The sequence below is a fragment of the Pseudophryne corroboree genome, chromosome 5 (genome assembly GCF_028390025.1).
Source record: "Pseudophryne corroboree isolate aPseCor3 chromosome 5, aPseCor3.hap2, whole genome shotgun sequence".
Lineage (NCBI taxonomy): Eukaryota > Metazoa > Chordata > Amphibia > Anura > Myobatrachidae > Pseudophryne > Pseudophryne corroboree.
This window is the reverse complement of record NC_086448.1, coordinates 729480804-729488544: the sequence shown is the minus strand read 5'-3', so window position 1 is coordinate 729488544 and position 7741 is coordinate 729480804. Positions and strand designations below refer to the sequence as shown.

Sequence of the window (7741 nt, the reverse complement as noted above, 5' to 3'; positions counted from 1 at the left end):
ATGGCACCAGCAGTGCACTATTCACTTATTCACTTGCATCACTTATCATGATTATAACACACGACATAACATTCATCATGAGGATTTTTAAGCGGCACATCACAATGTTCATGCATTTAACATTATAACAGCAGTAACGGGGCTGGCTGTGAACATCAACAAGGACTGTGATCAATTTTTTAATTTTTTATTTATTTATTATTTTTCAATGAATCATTTTTGACCTTTACGTGTATCCGAATGGGACAATTGCTCCTGCCTGAGCATATTAATATGGACTACGATTAATTGTCCACTTAATAACTAGCTCCTTATGTTTCCTTAAAAGCAGGAACAAGATTACCAAGGGACCAATGTAATTAATCATGCGGTTCACGGTGATGAGTCCGTATACGTCATGCGGCTCATATAAGCTTACATAACGGCTCCGTGAATCATGTGATAACAAATTTGTATGTGATAGGCTGAGTGTCCTGTTAAAATCACTATGGATCAGGCAATCGGGTTTGCCTCGTTAAAGCATTTTGCGAAACGTGCACGTCGGCGTTTCCGAGCGGGGCCGCTAAGCCCGCTCACTGGTCACTGTGCTCAATATGCTTATGGAATAGGAGAATAGGAAACTAAATATCACTAGTGTTAGGGTAATGTTATGTAGGAATTGAGAATTCTAAGGTCCGGTGTGTCAGAACCCGCACACAAGATAACAGCTGTCACATATAGGGAGCACATAGAATACCACTATGTAATGCAGGCAACCTATATCAGCTGCGGACAGCCATAAACGACAAGCCATGTTAATAGAAACCTTGTCACAATAGGAGAGAACTAATTTACATAACAACAGATCAGAATGTTTTTGTAAGACTGTAACTCGTAATGGAATGTCTCTATTGAATTTTTTGGTAATTGCCTCGCAGTAATATTTAAACTGAGAGACACAGTGGAAGTACATCCGCCCATTTAATCAAGCAGTAAGGGGTTTTTTAACCCCACGCGGCAGCTGATCATAATAGCGACAGCCGGCAACCCAATAGAGCATTCCCGTTACGCTGCACATGTATATACATTAAATACTGTCTCACAGCAATATTTAAACTGTGGGACATTGTGATAACATATGTGTATACCAGCTGTTATATGATAGCAATAAGACTATAGGGTGCACATACGGTGTGAATACACTCATCCACCTTTATAATGTCTGTGCAATCCCAGTATTGCTTTAAGTGAAAGGAACCCTCCTGGCACGGAACAGACATACTCGTTCTAAAGGGAGGCATCCACATTACATGCATTAGCAGTATTAGGGGAGAAACATTAATATCTTCCTAACCAATTAAGTACTGCTGATATTAAGCATCTATGAATTTTTTGAGTAATACACGCCAAGCTCATTACTGTGTGTGATCATAAATTAATAAAGCCTGGTGATATGGAAGATTAACTAACAGTGTTTATATTTGAGCCACGGGCCAATGAAATTCCTTTAGGAGGAACCTATGACATAGTATTATTTACAAATAATTACATTCTAAGGAAAGAACCACTCACACTATACCATCGGGTGATTTATCTAGGGACTGTTGTCCTAGCCCCCTTAATTTCAATATTTAAATTTGAGGTCTGTTCTATACCAGGGCTATTCCTTTCCACACCACACGTGCAAGTTACGTTGTCTTGATCTGTATTTATACATAACATGTACCATGAACAATATTGAATTAAAAATAATAATTAAATATACATAACAAATAGTGATACGAATTTAGAATAAGAAATTAAGTGAAGCAATATTCAGAGCACAGTGAATCAGTTTTTATTGTTTCAAGCACTTTATTTAATCACTCACAGTGCACAATTCACTTTATATATACTTTCTCACTAATATGTTTCTCAAATTGCTAGGTAATTTTTTATGAAAGTAATACCAATAAAAGTTATGTTTTAAATATTGAAAAAATCTTTCTTTCTCTCAGTGCGCCAACGAAGAGACAATCCTTTTCTGTTCCTTGTTGTTTTTCACTGTTATTGTCTATGGCAGCACCCCCTATGGCATGAAAGCATAATTTTACATGTATTAATACAATTTGGGGATTCTAATATTGATTAAACCTATAAATTCTGTCTAGTGCAGAAGACGTCCCTTACCCCCATCTCCCTGCATGTACTGGAGATTCAGAGACTCAGCTGCTCTTGCAGAGATGACATTGGACATAATTAAAGCTCTGATTTAATGTTAACTTCCTGAACTCCTCTTACAGTAATCCTTGGCGAGAGACCTACGTTAACTTAAGCCCCAAACACACTGGCGATGACACTGGACGATATGAATGATAACAATCTTTTTTGGACGATCTATTGTTCATATTGTCCAGTGTGTATGGATGAAAGATGAATGATGCACACGGTTATTCTCCTTCATCCATGATCTACAGAACATGCAGCTCAATTTTAACTATATCGTTGAGCTGCATGTTCGGGGAATGCGGGGGATGATGTCATTGATATCATTGAGTGATATCCTTTAGTGTGTATGCGCTATACCGCTGAACGATATAGCATTCAGCAATATAGCACTCGGCGTGTACAGGGCTGAAGTCGCACAGTGTGTACGGGGATTATCGGTGTTTAATTTTACATCTTTAACATTTCTGCTCCAGTCTGACGGAAATTTACAGTAACAATGTAATCAAAGTATGAGGATGGGTTCATATAACAGTTATACTTGTCTTGTTATCCAAAAGTACTGTAAGCATGGACATGGTTTTATAGCCTGAGCAAACATCAGGACACAGGGCTGCCTTAGGGCTGCCTGGTAGAACAATGGGAGCACTAGTCACAAGTGAGGTTCCATGATGTCATCATAACAGTCAGTGAGTATATCCTGCAGCTGCTGGAGCTGACCAGTCACCATTCATCTGAGCCTACCCGAGTGACAACATCTGTTAGACAATGGCACAGAGAAGACATCGCCCACGCCAACGGCCAAGACGTAGGAGAACTTCTCACAAAAGAAGAGGTGTATCGAGAAGCAGAAGAGGTATTAATTGTACCAATAATGTATTTAAAGTTTATGTCACCGCGGTACAAATGGTGTTTATATTTATTTCATTTTGTGAAATGGAGTTATAAATGGAGGATTGGGGAGGATATTTTCATGTCTTTAGAGCTTAATTTGATTATGCTTTACTTGATGTTTTTCGTTTTAAAACTAAATGCTGCTTTAACCCTAGTGACTATATCAGTGATATTGCACCATTTGGGCCACAGGGTGTTATTCAGTCATTAATCCATTTTTCATATTCCTCCCAAGGAGTCTTGTTCTTAGCAGAACACAGGGCTAGATTTATCAAAGCTTGGATAGAGATCAAATGGAAAAAGATAAAGTACCAACCAAGCTCGTAATTGTCATCTTACAGGCTGTGGGGGAGATGTACTAAGCATAGCAGGGTGATAAAGTGGAGAAAGATAGAGTATCAGCCAATCAGCTCCTAATTGACATGTTACAGACTGTGGGGCTTATTTATCAATTAGTTTTGTCATATGCAATGAGTTTTAAGACTTGTTGCATATGATAAATGGTGCTCCAGCCAATCAGCTCCCAACTGTCATTTTTCAAACGCATGATAGTTATGAGCCGATTGGCTGGAGCACCATTTATTGTATGCAACGAGTTTTAAAACTCATTGCACATTATAAAACCTGTTGCTAAATCAGCCCCTGTGTGTGAAAAATGACAGTTAGGAGCTGATTGATTGGAACTTTATCTTTCTCCACTTTATCGCTCCCCAAGCTTTGATACATCTCCCCAATAGTTTGAATCCATCTATATACTGTATGCAGAAACCATGAAGTCTCTTTTTGCATTACTTACAGCATTAATTTATGGCCTTCTCATTTTCAGCTAGACACTGGTATTACTACAAAGTGCTGGGATAGGCTAGGATGACCTCCACCTCCTGCCACACCAAAGTCATGTTTCTGAAGATCATCAAGCAGCCTAGAACATCAGGGAAGCTGCAGAGACAGTGTGAAACAACAAGTGTTCATGAGAACTAGACCAACCGTATGAACATCTATGACCTGGTTTCAGCAAAAATGGAAACATGGATTGGACAATGTGGCTTATATCCAGCAGGAGATGCTAAGCACTGTTAGTTAATAAATGCTGATAAGTAATGATAGTGTACTGAGTCATGGATTTTCACACATGTTACATTGATGTCTGTCTGGTGAAGGTTCCTGATACACAGCTCTTTAAGGTATCTTCTTATAGTGGACACACGCATTATGTCCTACTGTTCCCTATGCAGCAAATAGGAGTGGACCGTGGAGCACTGGTGTGTCTATAATGGGTCAATGGGCTCCTGAGGCAAGACTGGCCTTCCCCGCACACCCTGAATCCATTTACTATACCTACAATATGGCCACTACTGAAGAAATCTCAGGGCATCTGGTGCCAGATAAATTTTCCATGAAATATGTGTGTGCCCATTGGGAAATTAAAAGGAAAATGCGCTAGCACCATTTTAACAGAGCTATGTGCATGCGTAGCTAAGACTTTAACTTAACGCTAGGATCTGGAACTGTACCAGATATTTACCGACTGTTTGTGTCTCCTGACGTAGCTGGAGGATATCAGAGGAGGCTGAGGTCACACGACCTGGTTTGTCAAAGATGCACCTGAAGGTTGCCACAAAGTCTGCATATGAAGAGAGCACGGCATCCGACTGCTCCCATAGAGGTGATGCCCAATCGAGGGCGGAGCCACTGAGGAGGGAGATAATGTAAGCAAACCTGGTGCGGTCAGTTGGGAAACTGCCAGGCTGTAACTCAAAATATATCTCACACTGATTTAGGAAACCCCGACAGGCTTTTGGGGAACCATCAAACTTGGCAGGTGTCGGTAAATGGAGACAAGGAGCATAAACGGGAATGGTGGGTGGGGATACCACCAAAGGTACTGCAGTCGGCACACTGGACGCCCCCAAACCACGGAGGGTTACTTGTATTCCATCCAGCCGAGAGGAGAGGTCCTGGAGACAGCGGATCACATGGCCCTGTGCAGTCTCCTGACGTTCAAGGCAAGCTGCAAGTTCTTGCATCGGCCTGGTCGCTTGGACCTGGTCTCCGGCCGGATCCATTAGGTCAGTGCTTACTGTCACAACTGAGGGCTGGTGCTGACCAGGGGGAAGCCTCAGTCGTAGGGACTGAGGTATATGTGTACCTGGGAGGCAGTACAGGGTTCTTGGACATGAAGGGAACCTTTAGAACAAATGCCCGAAGGCGTGACCACGACAACAAGGGAAAGTTCAAAGGTTTTATTAAACACAGTTCAGAGGAATACTGATGATAGAAAACCGATGGTTACTTGAGATCGATGGCGGAACACCGATGGTTACTGACTTGGGATCGATGGCGGAACACCGATGGTGACTTGGGATCGATGGCGGAACACCGATGGTTACTGACTTGGGATCGATGGCGGAACACCGATGGTGACTTGGGATCGATGGCGGAACACCGACGGTGACTTGGGATCGATGGCGGAGCACCGATGGTGACTGGAGATCGATGGTGGAACACCGATGGTTACTGGCAGGGCAGAGCACTGCTGGAAGCTGGTGTCGGTAACTGCCAGTCACAGGATGCAATGATGAGACACTGCAGAGTCAGGCTGTACTGCAGAGAAAGTCCATGGGAGGACTGCACACTGGAATCACTGAAGACAATTGAAGCACTGACATCTTTCCACCCCAGGAACAGGATATTTATACCTGCTGGGAAGCAGGGATTGGCTGGCTGATTAACCAGAGACCAGAGTGCAGCTGCTGTGTAATCAGGCTGAGAGCAGAGTGCAGCTGATAGGCTGAAAGGTATCATGTGATTAGGAAAACATGGCTGCGCCCATGTTAGCTTTTGGAGGGAAAGATTGTTTGTAACTTGCATGTGAAACTTAACCCTGATGCTGCCAGAATCACAGTAAGGAGATTAGAGACAATGAGATGCAGAGTGCTGCACACAGACAGTGCAGATGGAATCCAGGCTTGGAACACTGGGACAGTCTCAGGAGACATTTGGAAGGTAAATACTGATAAGGAATTACCTGGATCGTGACAGTTATACATAGATTTTGATAACTCTGACAGCAGAATCCAGTAGGTAGATGTAAACACTCCCTCACCTTAGCAAGGTGTGCGCTTGGCGAAGGGAGTAATTTTCCTAACTGGAATACTGACTAATGACTGATAAATCCAACGCGTTTCGTCAGTTTGACTTCATCAGGGGTAACAGAAATATATTTTTGTATTGGAGCACCTATACACTGTATAATTCTGCATACAGAATATTATGATCAACCTTTAGATAATTAAACTCATTGCATAAAAAAGAGGTAATATTCCTTTAAAAATTGACTTCATGGACAGACTTTACTATGTCCGCCTGAACATATAGATTAGTTCGGTACACTCGGTTAAAATACCTATTTTTTAAAAGTGCAATAGTGTTAAACATCCTAGTGATATTTGGTGGACCTCCCTTCCTTTAAAGTAACGCATTCATTACCTTTAAACCAGAAATAAAGACACGGAGACTTGAATTTTGGCAGAAAAATTGCTAGCTATTTATTTGTTCCTAACCAATAGCAAACCTGTAATAGAAAATTTTATTAAGATGCCAATCCAGCCGGCATATGGTGGCAGCAAAAAGAACGGCTCTATTAACCTAAACTAACCTTAAATTACTAAACATTCGAAACGATCCTTATTTTTTCTACAACTATCCCAAACCGGTAATAGGTGACAACTCAACCCCCACAGTGACTACCCACCGCTCCTGGGTGCCCTGCCGCTGCCTTCCCGGACGGGTGGTCAAGCGGCCAATAAGTCGATGGAGGTGAGTGCACCTAAACCAACCCAAACTGTAAAACACTACAGTTTACCATACAAATACAAAACTGCCGTTCTTTTCCGCCAATAAATAGCCAACGATAAACCCAGCCAACAACTTAATGCCAAGGCACCACGTGCCAGAATTTCTGACTACAAGGGCGGGAGGGTGGGAAGGCAAATCACCACAAGAGAGAGCTAAGATGGCCTCACCTTCCCTATATATATCAAACCCTCCCCTTCAAAAAGGCTGTACTTTCCTCACAGCTAGGTCCACCCCTCACCAGATGTTTAACTCTTTCCTTTCCTATGCAGTCAATTCTCTCTCCATCAATTGGTATATCCAGAAACAGAGTCAGTAAATGCTATAAGCACTGGAACTCCCACATAGGACCCACAATTGTATCCAGAGGATTTCTCAGGCTGCAACCATGTGTGTAGGAGTTATTTATCTAAACATGTATAGAAATATATTTATCTAAACATGTATAGAAATATGTATATCTCTCCTTCCTCCCCCCCCCACACCCCACAGTCTGCCTCTCCCCAATGACTCCATGCTGCATTCCCAGCTCCCCCACCCCATCCCAAAACCCTGTATCCCCTCATCAATCCACTGTTACCCCGGGGAGAGACTCACCTGCGCTGCACTCCCCAGTATCCAGACCGGACACAGCACAGCAGGTACCATGCGGCCCTCACACCCCACCAGAAGAGGCTGGCGGAGGGCACAGGAATCCTGGTAAATGTAGCTGCTGCCATGTCCCGTATCTTCTGCCTGCAATAGAGCTGGACCAGGGATAGCGGGCGCACACTATGTGTGAGAGGCTCCTGTCACTCTGAGGCTGCGC

The 7741-nt window shown here is 42.7% G+C and overlaps 1 long non-coding RNA gene across 1 annotated transcript; it reads left to right on the top strand.

Moving 5' to 3' along the window:
• The first annotated feature begins 2689 nt into the window (after positions 1-2689).
• On the top strand, positions 2690-4179 carry LOC134929383 (uncharacterized). The gene is made up of 2 exons (XR_010178525.1): positions 2690-3040; positions 3905-4179. It is a non-coding gene; the product is annotated as an uncharacterized LOC134929383 (long non-coding RNA).
• Positions 4180-7741: the final 3562 nt, after the last annotated feature.